Genomic DNA, 16,556 nt, shown 5'->3' with positions numbered 1-16,556 from the left:
CTCTCTCAGTTTTTGTTTATTTCTAAGTGTCTTAATTTCTCCTTCATCTTTGAAGGAGATTTTAGCTAGATACAGAATTCCTGGTTGACAGCTTTTTTCCTTCAACTTTGAAAATGTCTTCCAGCAACCATGGTTTCTGATAAGAAGTCAGCTATTCATCTTATTTTTCTCTTCATATTTTCAAGATTTCTTTGTCTTTCACTTTCATAAATTTAACTATGATGTCTAAATTCGACTATGATTTGACTATGATGGGTTTATTCTACTTGGAATACACTAAGTTTCTTTAATGCGTAAATTAGTATTTTTTCAGCAAGTTTGGGACGTTTTCTGTCATTTCTTTTAACATTCTTTCTGCTTTTTGTGTTTTTTTTTTTTTTTGCTCTTCTTCTGGGACTCCCATTTTCCCATTATGTGTGTGTTGGTGCACTTGAGGTGTCCCATAGGTCTCTTGAAGCTCTGTTCATTTTCATTTTCTTTCTACTCCTCACACTGGATAATCTCTATTGAGTTACATTCAAGTTGACTAATATTTTCTTCTACCAACTCATATCAGTTATTGAGCCCCTCTGGTAAATTTTTCACTTTAGTTATCACACTTTTAAACTCCAAAATTTCTATATGGTTCTTTTAAAATAATTTCTATGCTTATTGCTATTCTCTTTGGTAAGATATTTCATGCTTTCCTTTAATTCTTTAGACATGGTTTCATTTAGTTCTTTAAACATATTTACAATAGCTGACTTAAAGTCTTTGTCTACTAAGTCCAAATCTAGGCCCACAGGGACACTTTTCTGTTAGCTAGTTTTTCACTTTTTTCCCAGGTATGTAGCATACTTTTCTATTTCTCATAATTTTTGTGTTGAAAACTAGACATTTTAGATAGTTTTAGATATCTATTTGGATATCTAAATAGATATCTGAAACTATCTATTTAACTAGATACTTATCAAGCTATCTAGATAATGTATTTTAACAATTCTGGTGGCAGAGTCTTCTACACTGCCCCACTAAGATTTTTTCTCGCTAGTTCTCTTCTTTTTCTTGGTGCTGCTTATTTGTTTAGCACTTCCATGAACTAATTCTGTAGTCCCTGTATTATGTGGCCACTGAGTATTCTTCTTTTTGTTTTTAAGCCTGGCTTCCTGGATCAGTATAATTTAGTGGTCAACCAGTGATTGGTCAGAAGATTTCCTTAAATGTCTTGCCTGTGTATCTTCCACCCTTTGCCAAACCTAAAGGAACCTTCGTGAGAAGCCACACCTTCAAACTTCAGGTAGCTTGTAAGACAGCCCTAGCTTTCACTTCCTTCTTGCACAGAGCCTCAAGGTCAGCCAGAGGTGGATCCTCTCCTTTCCCAGGTCTTTCCTGGGCATATGCAGAGCCTTGCACATCTGCAATCTTTTAGATATCTAGAAATATGTTGGAGCTTTTCAAAGTTCCCTATGGTTGGCTAATCCTCCAGGATTTCCTTCTACATTCCTGGCCAGGCTCTTGTTTGCCCCAGGTGAAATCACAGCCTTCAACAGTGGAGATGTTGCCAACAGTTGCTGTTGTTTCAGTAAAGCCCAGGGGGTAGGCATTTTCTTCCCCCCAACTGAGCTGAGCTCTAAGTCAAATCAATAGCCAATCACTCTCTGAGAACTGAGTTTTCCCAGGGAGATACAAGTTCGGACAAAATATTAACTGTGATGTAGGGATGGTGCTTTTCATGGATCTCCAAAAGTGGTCAGATCTCTCCACTGTCTGCAATGCTGCCAGTTTCTACTATACCACAAGCTGGGGAAGGAGGGAGAATGGGAGTGGGCACAAGTTAGATGCCACTGTCATCTCAAGGTTCAGTAGTCTTCTCTTGGATAGACAAGTTTCAGTTCATTCTCTGGCTTTGATCAATTGCCAGAATTCTGAAATGGTTGATTTTAGTTGTTTTGCATTTTTGTTGTGTTAGAGGGAGAGGGAGTACACTGAGGCCCTCACTCCAACAATTTGGAAGCCAATCGAGCTTTGTAATATTTTAAATCTATCTTCATGTATTTTTTAAAAACAAAAAAGCATTTTAAACAACAAAATTGTTTTTGAAAAATTATTCTTATAAGCGTTTAGATCACTGGTTCTCATCTCTGGCAGAAACTTACAAAACATTTTGCAATTTTTTTTATTTTTATAATTTTATAACTTTAATTATATGGGAAAATAAAATATGCAGTACTTATAGTTAAATAGGAAGAAACTGATCTATGAGAGGGAAAAGATAAACTGCATGAGTAATGTTTCACTGCAGCATATCTTTCCTGTTAAGTAATACGTAAATGATCAGAAACTGAGGTGAGTCCATGTCTTAGTTTTACTCTCAGCCCCAAAAGGCTTCCCAAGTCTTTGTGGACAACAGAAGCAAGTTCAAGAGAGGAAGGAAGACTATGCCATCGTTTCTTAGCTGGCTAACCTAGGCCAAATCCATTTCAACTCTGACAGGGATAAAGAGAGTCACAAAAGACTGGGAGTAGGAAATTCAACAGAGAAGAAGAATCAGAGACCTGAAAATAGGAAGCAGCCCAATCTCCTGAGATTTCTCTGAAGAGACTCAGCACAGAGAGACTGGGTTTACCTCAGGTTTACCCAAGTATCGGCCAAACCTGTGTACTTAAAGGTTCAGTAAGATGAGCTTCTGGAAAGGAAAAATTATTCATTACTATTCTCTCTCTTCAACACTGCCTGACATTAGCAAACCAGAAAAAGACCAAAACTGTCAAAATAGGCCAAGAAAGGGAAACACCCTTTAGCAAGACTTTTATTTTCAAGTACACTGCCATGCTTCTCTGGCTTTTCTATTACTGTGTAACAAACCACCACAAAACTTATTGCTCAGAAAAACAAAAACTATTTTTTTTGCTCATAATTCTGCAACCTGGGCTGGGCTCAGCTAGTTCTTCTGCTCATCTTGCTGATGGTCACTCACACAATTGCTTTCAGCTAGCAGGTAGGAACTGGGCTCAGCTAGAATACATGTAACCTCAGAGCCTCTCTCTCTCTCCCCCCCTCTCCCTCTCTCTCTCCCTCTCTTCCTCTCTCCCTCTCCCTCTCTCCTTGTGGCCTCATTTCCACATGGTCTCTCTAGGAAGGTAGCCAGATTTCTGACATAATGGTTCAGGTCTCCCAGAAACATAAAAGCAAAAGCTACCTGGCTTTCTTAAGGCTTATGCCCAGACTTCGGACAGCTCTAATTCTGCTGCATTCTGTTTGTTAAAATAAGCTACAGGCCCAGTCCAGATTGAAAGGAAAGAGACTTCACAAGCGTGTGAATATCCAGAGATGTGGTTCATTGTAACCACCATCAACATAATAGACTACTAAAACATTAAAGCCAATGTTCAGATGACTGGAATGGGAGCAAACACAAGAAACTATAAAATGGCTAAAGTTAAATGAAGACTCATCAATTATAGTCAGATTCTATTCTCTGTTCTTTCCCATACTGAAGGTCAATCTAGGTTCAGTGAGAGTCTTAATTATAGGTGGAAGGAAATTAACCTGATTAACCAATTATAAGCCATATGACCTTGGACAAGTCTGTCATTCTCTACAAGCCTCAGCTCCTCAATTGCAAAATGGAAAATTATACAGGCCCTGCTTTTCTTACTGGAAGACTGTACAGAGCAAATAAAACAAGAAATGAGAAAGAGCTCTGAAAACGAAACTGCTATACAAATATAAGGAAGTAATATTTACCTGACAAGATCCTAAGTATAGTCAGTCTAGCTAGGCTCCATTCTCTCTATTAATAAAATTATAATAATCACAGTTAATTACCTCATATGCTAAATTACTACCACAGCAATGATATTTTATATAGTAATGGGCTAAAATTATGTATTGTTACTATAAAGAATAAAAACAATAATACTAATGATTCATTGTTGTCTAATTATATGTCAGGTGCTGCTAAATACTTCAACTAAACTATAACTAACCCTTACAATAACTCAACAAAGTAGTTATTATCCCTCTTTTACAAATAAATAAACTGAGTCAAGAAATTGACTACTTAGAGTAACTTGCCAACAGTCACACAGCTAATAAGTGGAAAATCCATTTTGAATGTTTAATGTATAATAGGCTGATAAGTATTTCTCATCTAAATTAAAGAAAAATAAATCTCTCTCACAATTCTTTTTTTATATGCAGCTGAAACTGGAATTACAGCAAACATATCTAATTAACATGAGCAATTCATCACCTTCCTCATCTGCAAAATGGTTTCCAATCAGAAAAGTACCTTCATTTTTTAAAAGATCTAATCTTGAATCCATCTACTGAATCATGAGTTATAATGGTCTTATTATAATGAATGGTAATTTTTTTTTACTCCCTTCTTTGTACCTTTCTGGATTTTCTGAATGTTTTATAGCATATAAATAAATTTTGTAATCATAATACAATAAAATTATTGTCATTTAAACGGCAACTGTCATAAGCCTGAGGCTCTGTAAACTTCCAAATGTTATTACTTTTAATATAAAATACTGATTAAAAGGCAGTTAATATGGACACTGAATGAAAATTTATTTTTATTCCTCTTTCAAATGACAAATTCAAGTCATAAATCCTTCATAGTTGTTTCTATTTACAAATTATTTAAATTTGTAATTTTGTTAAAAATTTCTCTTAAAAATATAAAAGCAAAGCAGAAATGTTTGTGCTACAAAATATAATTAGCATAAATGTGCTGTATGTCTTTAAGAAATAATTTGCATATATAAAGTCCTAGAGACTTAGATTCTATAGCTTAAAAAAATATAGCAACATCTTGGTATGTTAACTTGGGAGTTTATTAACTTATGCTCGTTATTTACAGTATAAGGAGAATTCTCAATTAGCCATTGGTAACATTATCCACAACTAATCTTGCTTTGCAGTTTAGCCATTGTACCCGGAGTGTAACCAGTTTAGTTATTTGCTTTGTAGCTCTCTCAGCTCTATTTATTTGCAGGAAGCCTGTATTCTAGAAAAAGAAATGCTTAAAATCAATTATTCAACTTGGATAGTGTGTGGACAAAGCGCATGGACAAGTGGGCAGCTACTATCCTCAAGGCTGAGTATGAATAACATCAAGATAGACCACTACACCATCCCACCATCCCTTACCTGATGACTTTGGAAACCTTTGGGGTCATTCTGTTGTCACAGTGATTGGGGAGAGGAAGTGGTTCTAATGCCATTTTGGCCCATAGTCGCTAAAACATGCTACAACATAGGATAACCCACCAAGAACTGTCCCATCCACAATGACAACTGTCCCCTGCTGAAAAAGGGACCATGATTTTCTTGTTCAACATTGTATTTCTAGCCTACAACATAGAGGCATTAATAATTTGTTGAAAAAAGTCAAAACAACAATTTCTAGCACTTAGTGAGATATAGATAATATAAAATAATGAGGACGGACAATGGAGAAACTAGACAGTTTTCTATCTCAACCTGAGACAAGCCTTTGTGGCTGGGCTCCAATATACCTAGGGGAAATCTATGATCAGACATATGTATACCCAAATATGTAGAAAAGCTTAATAGTCCATACCCACATACAAATTATAAGGAGATTATCTTCCATTACAGATATTTAGGTATATGCCTCCTTATATTAGTAAAGATTAGTAATTATGTCAACTCAAGACATGAATACTGGTGCCAACTAAGCTCAATCTTGCCTTGGCAACTGGGTGGACAAGCTGCCCACTTGTCCTTGTAGTTTAAGAGTATGGGCTCTGGGGCTTCCCCGTTGGCACAGTGGTTGAGAGTCCGCCTGCCAATGCAGGGGACACGGGTTCGTGCCCCGGTCTGGGAAGATCCCACATGCCGCGGAGCGGCTGGGCCCGTGAGCCATGGCCGCTGAGCCTGCGCGGCCTGCGTATCACAAAAAAAAAAAAAAAGAGTATGTGCTCTGGTATAAGACTGCTGGGTTTAAATTTGGCTTTACTATGCATTATCTGAATAATTTACTTAACATCTTAATATATCATTCAAACCTTGGTAATTTACTTTCTTCTAGCATAGTCTTCTCATCTATAAAATGGAATAATGAAACAGATTCACAACCCCCTACTGGAAGCCACTGGCTCAGATATGTCACATGACTCAGAATTTTTTTAATTTTAGAAAGCAATACCATACACAACACTGCAGATGGATCTGGGGCAGCAACCCATAATCATTCACATTAACACTTCTGTAGCTAAATGAATGAATGTTCAAAGAGTGGGGTAAAGAAAGACCCTTAAGTACCTCACGTCATTTTGTTCAGGTTTTGCAGTTAAATTAGTTTTACCACAAACTTAGGGAAACTGGCTATTTGCAGAGCCTTTAAAAATTCAGAAGTGAAGATAATGTAGGATAGCTGGGGAGTAGGGGGTGGAGCAGGAAGGATAGGGGTGAATAGCAGTCAGAAGGGAACCTAAGATAATTATGCTAATTAAAACAAAATGAGAGTTGACTGACCATAAATTCCAAGAAACTAATGCATCTGTCACACTGAACTTTTAAGTAAACATTTACTTCCTTTCAATAAAAGTGAGTTTTCCAGAAGTTAAAATCTGAAAACATTTAATATTTTCTGCTTCACCTGTGGTTTCCTACTTACAACTCCATATGGCTTTCTTCCTAAGAGTGAGTCTGATATTGAAGTTTTTGCTCAAGGTAGGACCAAAACTGGTGTCTCCTTAATATAATAAAGCAATTAAATTCTTGTTGACCACTGCAGGACAAAGCGAAATTTGAGAAATTAAATAGTAAATGCAAGAAGTATGTTGAATCTTATATCCCAAGTGACTGAAGTTCAATTTGCCCCTTCATCCCCTCCCTGTTCTTTTGGTTTTCCTGATCCAAACTCCTAAACAAACATTAAGACTTATGGCGGAATGAAGGGAACTACAGGCATACCTTGTTTTATTGTGCTTTGCTTTACTGCACGTGGAGATACTGCGCTTTTTACTAATTGAAGGTTTGTGGCAACCCTGCGTTAAGCAAGTCTGTTGGTGCTATTTTTCCAACAGCGCGTGCTCACTTTGTGTCTCTGTGTCACATTTTGGTAATTCTTACAATATTTCAAACTTTTTTATTATTATATTGTTATGGTGATCTGCGATCAGTGATCTTTGATGTTACTGTTGTAATTGTTTGGGGCACCATGAACCACACCCATACAAGATGGTGAACTTAACTGACAAATTTTGTGTGTGTTCTGGCTGCTCCACCAGCCAGCCATTCCGCCATCTCTCTCTCTCCCTCTCCTCGGGCCTCCCTATTTCTTGAGACACAACAATACTGAAATTAGGCCAATTAATAACCCTACAATGGCCTCTAAGTATTCATGTGAAAGGAAGAGTCACACATCTCTCACTTTAAATCAAAAGCTAGCAGGACTTCCCTGGCGGACCAGTGGTTGAGACTTAGCCATCCAATGTAAGGGGTGTGGGTTCGATCCCTGGTTGGGGAGCCAAGATCCCACATGCCTCGAGGCCAAAAAACCAAAACATAAAACAGAAGCAATATTGTAACAAATTCAATAAAGACTTTTAAAAAAACGGTCCTCATCAAAAAAAAACAAAAGTCATTAAAAAAATAAATAAATCAAAAGCTAGAAATGATTAAGCTTAGTGAGGAAGGAATGTCAAAAGCCAAGACAGGCCGAAAACTAGGCCTCTTGTACCAAACACATAGCCAAGTGGTAAATACAAAGGAAAAGTTCCTGAAGGAAATTAAAAGTGAACACACAAATTAAAAGGGAACACACAAATGAAAAGTGAAACAGCCTTCATGCTAATATGGAAAAAGTTTTAGTGGTCTGGAGAGAAAATCAACCAGCTACAACATTCCTTTAAGCCAAAGCCTAATCCAGAATAAGGCCCTAACTCTCTTCAATTCTATGAAAGTTGATAGGTGAAGAAGCAGCAGAAGAGCAGTTTGAAGCTAGCAGAGGTTGGTTCCTGAAGCCTAAGGAAAGAAGCCATCTCAGTAACATAAAAGTGCAAGGTGAATAAAGCAGCAAGTGCTGATGCGGAAGCTGCATTAGGTTATCCAGAAGATCTAGCTAAGATAATTCAAGAGGGTGGCTACACTAAACAAAAAATTTTCATTGTAGACAAAACAGCCTTATAGTGAAAGATGATGCCATCTAGGACTTTCATAGCTAGAGAAGAGAAGTCAATGCCTGACTTCAAAACTTCAAAGGACAGGCTGACTCTCTTGTTAGGGGCTAATGCAGCTGGTGACTTTGTTGAAGCCAATGCTCATTTACCATTCTGAAAATCCTAGCCCTTAAGAATTCTGCTAAATCTCCTCTGCCTGTGCTCTATAAATGGAACAAAGCCTGGATGACAGCATATCTGTTTACAACATGGTTTACTGAATATTTTAAGCCCACTGTGGTGGCCTACTGCTCAGAAAAAAGATTCTTTTCAAAATATGACTGCTCATTGATAATGCACCTGCTCACCCAAGACCTCTCATGGAGATATACAACAAGATTAAGGTTGTTTCCATGCCTCCTAACACAACATCCATTGTGCAGCCCATGAATCAAAGAGTAATTTCAACGTTCAAGTTTTATTATTTAAGAAATGTATTTCATAAGGCTATAGCTGCCATAGATAGTGATTCCTCTGATGGATGTGGTCCAAGTCAACTGAAAACCTTCTGGAAAGGACTAACCATCCTAGATGCCATTAAGAACATTCATGATTCATGGGAAGAGGTCAAAATATCAACACTGACAGGAATTTAGAAGAAGTTGATCCCAACCCTCATGGATGACTTTGAGGGGTTCAAGATTTCAGTAGAGGAATTAAATGTAGATGTGGCAGAAATAGCAAGAGAACTAGAAGTGATGCCTGAAGATGTGGCTGAATTGCTGCAATCTCATGATAAAACTTGCACAGATGAGGAGTTGCTTCTTATGGATAAGCAAAGAAAGTAGTTTCTTGAGATGGAATCTACTCCTGGTGAAGACACTATGAAAATAGTTGAAATGACAACTAAGGATTTAGAACAGTACATAAACTTAGTTGATAAAATAATGGCAGGTTTTGAAAGGACTGACTCCAATTTTGAAAGAAGTTCTACTGTGGGTAAAATGCTATCAAACAGCCTTGTATGCTACAGAGAAATCCTTTGTTTAAGGAAGAGTCAATCAATGATGGTAAACTTCATTGTTGTCTTATTTTAAGAAATGGCCAGGGCTTCCCTGGTGGCGCAGTGGTTGAGAGTCCGCCTGCCAATGCAGGGGACACGGGTTCGTGCCCCGGTCCGGGAATATCCCACATGCCGTGGAGCGGCTGGGCCCGTGAACCATGGCCGCTGAGCCTGTGCATCCGGAGCCTGTGCTCCGCAACGGAGAGGCCACAACAGCGAGAGACCCGCTTACCGCAAAAAAAGAAAAAAAAAAAATGGCCACAGGCACTGCAACCTTTAGCAACCAACATCCTGCCCAGCAGCAGCAATCAACATCGAGGCAAGATCCTCTATGTTCTACCAGCAAAAAGATTATGACTCACTGAAGGCTCAGATAATGGTTTAGCATTTTTTAGCAATGAAGTATTTTTTTAAATTAAGATATGTACATTATTTTTTTTAGACATAATGCTACTGCATACTTAATAGACTACAGAATAGTGTAAACATAACTTCTATATGCACTGAAAAACCAAAAAATTCGTGTGACTCACTTTACTTCAAGGTTCACTTTATTGTAATGGTCTGGCACTGAACCTGCAATATCTCCAAGGTATGCCTGTATCATTTATTAAGCACTACTATGTACCAAGCACTGCATTATGTACTTCACATATATCCCTTATTTAGTTTTCACAAGGCTGCAAGGCAACAGTTATTATCCTCATATTACATAAGGATATTGAATTAATAAGTGGGTGAACCATGATCTGACCTCAGGTTTGACTAACTCATAAACGCATTAGCTGTTTGCACTAAACCACCTTGCCAAAGGATATAGCTTCATTCTCACATTTTTGATTAATGGCTGCCTTCCTCTGCATTTTTTATCAAGTATTTTTAAATCACACATAATAATATGGAATATATATTATTTCTCAGATTAAGGGTACTTTAGTTCTTTCTATAATCCCAAATTTGCAATGTACTTGCAATTTTTATCTTAATTTATCTCTGAAAAATAATACAAGGATCTCCATAAACTACATATATCATATTTAGTTATAAGAGAATCATATACATATTGCATACATTTCCAAGCAATTAGCAGCTTAATTAGCTAAATAATTAGCTAATTAATTAGCTAATTTCCAGCAATTAGCAATTAGCAGCTTCAGCTAAAAGAACCTTCAGCTTGGTAGAGACTTCAAGGATAAAACATATATTTAGTTGAATAGATAACTATTCCAGTCTTAAAGATCTTTATAGAGTATGACATCCCAAATATCCCTCTATTGCCACTCACTTTTAGGGAATATCTTCTTTATGACAAATTAAAATCGTCCTTCCTATAATTCAAGTTCATTCTACTTAGGTCTGTCTTTCAAGGAGATAACTTAAGGATCTAACATACCTGTCATTTTGTTGCTTTATTGATTTTTAGCTGAAATTCTGTAATAAAAAATAAAAAGAAATACAAGTAAATTTGAAAACAGATTCCCCCCACGCTTCTTGAATCCTTCCTCACTCCTGCCAATATATCCATTTTTACTGCCCTTTTCAGTGCCTCTCTAATTGTTCCATGTTCAGAATGAACTGTGGAGAAAACAAACATTACTAGTTTAGAGTGTTTAGTTTAGTACTCTAAACTAAGAGCTCAATGGTTAAGTTTAAGAAAAGTAGTACTCCAGAAAAAAGAATGAAGTTTTGCCATTTGCAACAGCAGTGGACTTGGAGGGCATTATGCTAAGTGATGTCAGTCAGACAGAGAAAGACAAATACTGTATGATGTCACTCTATGTGGAATCTAAAATGTACAACTAGTGAATATAACAAAAAGGAAACAGACTCACAGATACAGAGAACAAACTAGTGGTTACCAGTGGGGAGAGGGAAGGGGAGGGACAAAATGGGGTAAGGGTGTTAAAAGGTACAAACTATTATGTATAAAATAAATAAGCTACAAGGATATATTGTACAACATAGGGCATACGGCCAATATTTTATAATAACTATAAATGGAGTATAACCTTTAAAAATTGTGAATCATAATGTTGTACACGTTACTTATAAAATATTGTACATCAACTATATCTCAATAAAAAAAGTTTTAAATAAAAAGTACAAAATTGTTGACACATTAAATGTGTACAATGCTATGATTTGAGTCTAACAATTATTCTTTTTTTTTAACATCTTTATTGGAGTAAAATTGCTTTATAATGGTGTGTTAGTTTCTGCTTTATAACAAAGTGAATCAGCTATACATATATCCCCATATCTTCTCCCTCTTGCGTCTCCCTCCTACCCTCCCTATCCCACCCCTCTAGGTGGTCACAAAGCACCAAGCTGATCTCCCTGTGCTATGTGGCTGCTTCCCACTAGCTATCTATTTTACATTTGGTAGTGTAGATATGTCCATGCCACTCTCTCACTTCGTCCCAGGTTACACTTCCCCCTCCCCCGGTCCTCAAGTCCATTCTCTACGTCTGTGTCTTTATTCCTGTCCTGTCCCTAGGTTCTTCAGAACATTTTTTTTTAGATTCCATATATATGTGTTAGCATATGGTATTTGTTTTTCTCTTTCTGACTTACTTCACTCCATATGACAGACTCTAGGTCCATCCACCTCACTACAAATAACTCAATTTAGTTTCTTTTTATGGCTGAGCAATATTCCATTGTATATATGTGCCACATCTTCTTTATCCATTCATCTGTCAATGGACACTTAGTTTGCTTCCATAACAATTACTCTTATCTTGAATTTGTGTGATAAACTCTTAACCATTATTAAATTTCATGATGTTTTTGTTGACCACTGATGGAATTTATTTTCTATTTGCAGGTATGTAATTTCATAGATTGTAACAATACAATAAGGCTTAAATGCATACTTGGGTAAGGTAAAAACATGTTTTGGAATCCATTATTATCAAAGACTCTAGAATTCTATAATATGATGAAGGAACCATTCTGTGACACTATTAGCAATACTCATAAATGCTACTATAATCTAGCATTTTCAAGACTCTAACATAGATAATAGCTTATGAAAATTACTTCTAAGAACAAATACGCTTAACTACCAGCCTTGGGATTATTAAGTATAAGCAATATTTTAAATTATATAAAAATGGTGATGCTTATTAATGTCACTTTATGACCAAGATATAATATGTTTAATATGAACAGTTTCTATTTTAATTTTTACAAATCTATATTACTATTTTAAAACCAATTGTCATTGGCCCTGGTAAAAAGCTAGTAACTTGTGTATCCTGCATACTGTGTTCAGTACATATTCAGTAAGTACTTAGTTGACAAGGAACAGAAGTAAGGAAAATGCCAACAGTCTAATTTTTATTTCTAGATCCACAATGCCAGTAGGACAAGAGGTATACAGCCTTGACTGTCACTTAAAGGAATATAGTTTGCTACTCTTTAGTCCTTGCACAAAGAAAAATAGTACAGAGCAATGGCTCCAAAAGCTTACTTCTGATGAAATACTACTCAGAGCCTCAAAAGAAAAAGAGACAAAAATGGATGTGCTCTGCAGCCACCAACATTACCCAAGGTGGCTCCTGAAGAACTTCTTTGACTGGAAAATACAATTTGAAAATTACTAATATAGTGGACAGGAACACTGGATTAAGAGTCACAAGATCTGGGTGCACATGCTAGATCTTCCAACTACTTGCTGTGCAACAGTTTTCAAAGGTGTTTCTTAACCTCTCTTGGACTCGGCTTTCCCATCCATTATATGGTCCCATATAACTGGTCAGGAAGAAAGTTAGATAAGATGCTGTACATACAAAAGAACCTTATAAAGTGTGATCTACAATGTAAATATAAAGTATATTATAATTAACGGCCCATATGCCATGCAATAAGTAAAAACACTTTTCCCTCCCTACCCCTCCCCTTCCCAAGACAACTTACTTATTTCACATGTAACAAAGGAGTTTAAGGCTATCAAAATGAAAGCCCAAAAGTCAGATTAAAAGGAAAAAGTGGGAAGGGCAGCACATATAGATTTGTTTTCTATGGCTTTTCAGGATAATTCAAGTTAAGTTCATCTCCTACAACTTACCCAAAAGAAGGACTCCACCAAAATATCCACTGGTTTTTTATTTTAAATTTCCACTAACCTATTTTTTTTCTTTTTTTTTTTTGCGGTACGCAGGCCTCTCACTGTTGTGGCCTCTCCCATTGCGGAGCACAGGCTACGGACGCGCAGGCTCAGCGGCCATGGCTCACGGGCCCAGCCGCTCCGTGGCATGTGGGATCTTCCCGGACCGGGGCATGAACCCGTGTCCCTTGCATTGGCAGGTGGACTCTCAACCACTGTGCCACCAGGGAAGCCCCACTAACCTATTTTTAATAAACATTATTTGCAAGCATTTTTAATCGAAGTACACTATGGACACTCTTTTCTCTAGGTCCACATGAGCTTTCACAATTATTAGGTATGTTATCGATGCCCATACCAGATACCCTCAATCATGAAAAATGAATGATAAGGAAAAAGAATATCATTCATTTGTTAGATACAGACAACTCAAATGATTTAATAAATATGATAAAGCTGCAAAACTTCTTAGGAAAACTATTTGAAAGAGTTGGCACTGAGTCTCTTTAAATATACTATCAGTGATAAAGATTATAGCTCTTTAATTATAACACGTATACATAAATGCATAGTTTTTGTTATAAATCATGTTACAAAGGTCTTACACATAAAACTATTTACTTTATCTTTCCTGCAACCTTATATCTATAAAAATTTTTGAAAAGTGGTTAGGGGAATTTTTGGTGCACCCGTTGGTGGACTTTTATAAAACCACAGGTTTGAAATGGAGGAAATAGCTCCAGTTTATTTCTCTTGAGTCTTGGTTAAGTCTCTTAACCAGCAAACTGTATGGTTATCGTCCCACAGAAGCTGAAGACTGAAGAAATGTTAAAAGAGCAATATTTTACCGCCTTCAACGGGCTGCAATTCAGTTGCATTCCAACTGTGTGGGAAGGTAAGAAAGTAATTCAATTCGGGTACAAGCGTAATCTCAAAGACCAATGATGATGAACAGCTTACAAGTACTCAGACTCTATGCCTATCCCTCTGATGCCCCTCCCACTACCACCTCTGCACTTTTCACCTTTCTGAATGCCAATGGAAAGCCTCTTTAAAGTACTGCTGTAGTGGAAGCAGAAGTTCACACACCAAACTGCTGCACCTTCTTACATAACCAACCCGTTATTGAGTAGGGGAATTATGACATCAGCAGTATGTTAGCCAATTACTCTACTCAATAGTTAGTACCCACTGATTCTCACACTCCTGTGTCATTGGCTGAATTTCATAAGGATAGCTGCTATATTTTACTATCTTTAATTTGAACTAATTCTGATACAGGATTGATGCTTGCTAATCTATGAAACAACTATGGATATGAATGTGGCATATGCACTTAGCTGAGTGCCATTTCAGAATGCCAAAGTCAGGCATCATGCAGGGTGACACGAGAGTACCAAAGGGGCAGCAAAAGACTAACATATGAGGCTCATATTTGTTTTCATTAGACCACCCTGAGAAGTGCCTAGAAATTTCACATTATAGGAGCCTCAATGCCCTTTCACACTATTTCCTGCACTAGCTGCTAGTACTTTTCAATGCAGCATGCCTTTAATCCTACTTCGGGTGGGCTGGGGAGGTGGATAGGAAGGAGGCGTTCTCTTGAGGTTTTTTTAGCCCCACAGAGAGCTAATAAGCTATCTGAAGCATTTAAAAATATTAACTGTAACCGTATAATGTGAGGAACAGCTCCAATACTTTGTCTTAAACATATACAAGTAGTAAAAGAAAAGTTCCTTACCATATTAGCTATTGTCAACCATCAAGAAAGGAAAAACCTATCTCAAAATCTCACATTTTAAAAAGTTATTGAAAAAATTCAGACATGAGACCCCATATTTGACATATTAAAATACTCTATGTTTTGTGTACATTCATAATTTATAGAGAACATGGATCAATTACCTCATATTCTTTCCATGAGCCAAACTCAATGTATTCTCTACCATAAAATGCCAGAATGACCAAGTGGCCTAAAATGTTAAAAGCAAGAAGAATTAGGTTAACATTAAAAATGAATTCTTTGATATTTAGAAGATATATGATTATTTTAAATTATTGAATTTGTGGATAAATACTAATTACCATACAAATGAATTATTTTTAAAGTATTTCTTTGCATAACTATATTTTTTAAAGTTTCCTATTTAGCCAAAAAAAAAAAAATGTTATATTGATTTTACAGAAAAGGAGAACTTTTACTTTTCAAAGAATTAGAATTCAAGTAAACATATTAATCTAATAATCAGGAAAAATTTAAGTGAGGGAAAATAATGAAGACAAGAATTCTCTGAAAAAACCTATGCTTTTAAATTGTGAAGATGAGAGACCAGCCAGTTCTGAGAACAGCCTGATATAGAGAAGCAAAAGTGAGAATGGATTAGCAGCTGACATAACTTTGCTCATTCCTTAAAAATAATTAAATAAGATTTATTTCTTAAAAATAAACAAGCAGAAAACAACATACAAACAGGTCACAAACCAGAGAAATTAATAAGATATACATGATTATTCAGTTTTATGGAAATTTTAAAAAGAAATCTTTGGTTGAAAGACAAATGGGCAATGTTATTTTAAAACTAATGATTTTTACTGGCTAATAAATTAAATTTAGGGTAACATTTACATATAAAAATGTAATTAAGTACATTGTTTATATATGTTCCTACCATTTTTGCCCTAAATTTGGCCCATGATGTCAGAGATAAATTTAGTACAAAGTATTCTGATAATTTAGTCAACTGTAAACAGCATCATAGCTGCCTGGCGAGATTTAGTTTTGTTTGTTTTCTTTTTTTCTTTAAAGGTAAAGGTGACATTAAGTGACAGTTGCCATAAATTTTTATGTCGGTCCATTAAACTCAGAAAAATAACAAAGCAAACAGGCACAGCTGAGTATATATGAACAGGGAACAGTCTAAATACACATTTTCGGGGTGACTTGAACATGACAAGACAAGGATCACTAAAGTAATCACAGGTGTTTGCTGTGTATTTAGGCGATTACAAGTCAGATACAGCAAAAATGCAATAATCTACACTAATTAACACACCAGAGTTCTCAGAAAGAACTCGGCAATTTTAACCCTATTATCAGATTTTCCTGTTACCTTATTATCATTATGACATATATTTTCTGACATGAGATATTACTGTACATATTTATTATAAATTAAGTGACAAAATACTTCATAACAACTTTGAGCAAAATGACTATGAGTTATACATACCCATAATCAGATGTTTCTAAGATAATTCTACC

General features: G+C 36.2%; 1 protein-coding gene across 6 annotated transcripts in view; it reads right to left on the bottom strand.

Moving 5' to 3' along the window:
- RFX3 (regulatory factor X3) overlaps window positions 1-16,556 on the bottom strand; it is a 288,861-nt gene that overhangs the window by 232,306 nt on the left and 39,999 nt on the right. For 3 of the 6 annotated variants that reach the window (XM_029201562.1, XM_029201568.1, XM_029201572.1), the window contains exons 2-3: window positions 15,200-15,267; window positions 10,577-10,614 (exon numbers count right to left, since the gene is read on the bottom strand). The exons of the other annotated variants lie outside the window; for them this stretch is intronic. The gene's annotated coding sequence lies outside the window, so the exon portion shown is untranslated. The remainder of the gene's footprint in view (window positions 1-10,576; window positions 10,615-15,199; window positions 15,268-16,556) is intronic. 6 annotated transcript variants of the gene reach the window in all.

The sequence above is a fragment of the Monodon monoceros genome, unplaced genomic scaffold, assembly GCF_005190385.1.
Source record: "Monodon monoceros isolate NGI ecotype Baffin Bay Population unplaced genomic scaffold, NGI_Narwhal_1 Super_Scaffold_5, whole genome shotgun sequence".
Lineage (NCBI taxonomy): Eukaryota > Metazoa > Chordata > Mammalia > Artiodactyla > Monodontidae > Monodon > Monodon monoceros.
This window is presented reverse-complemented; position numbering and strand designations above follow the sequence as displayed.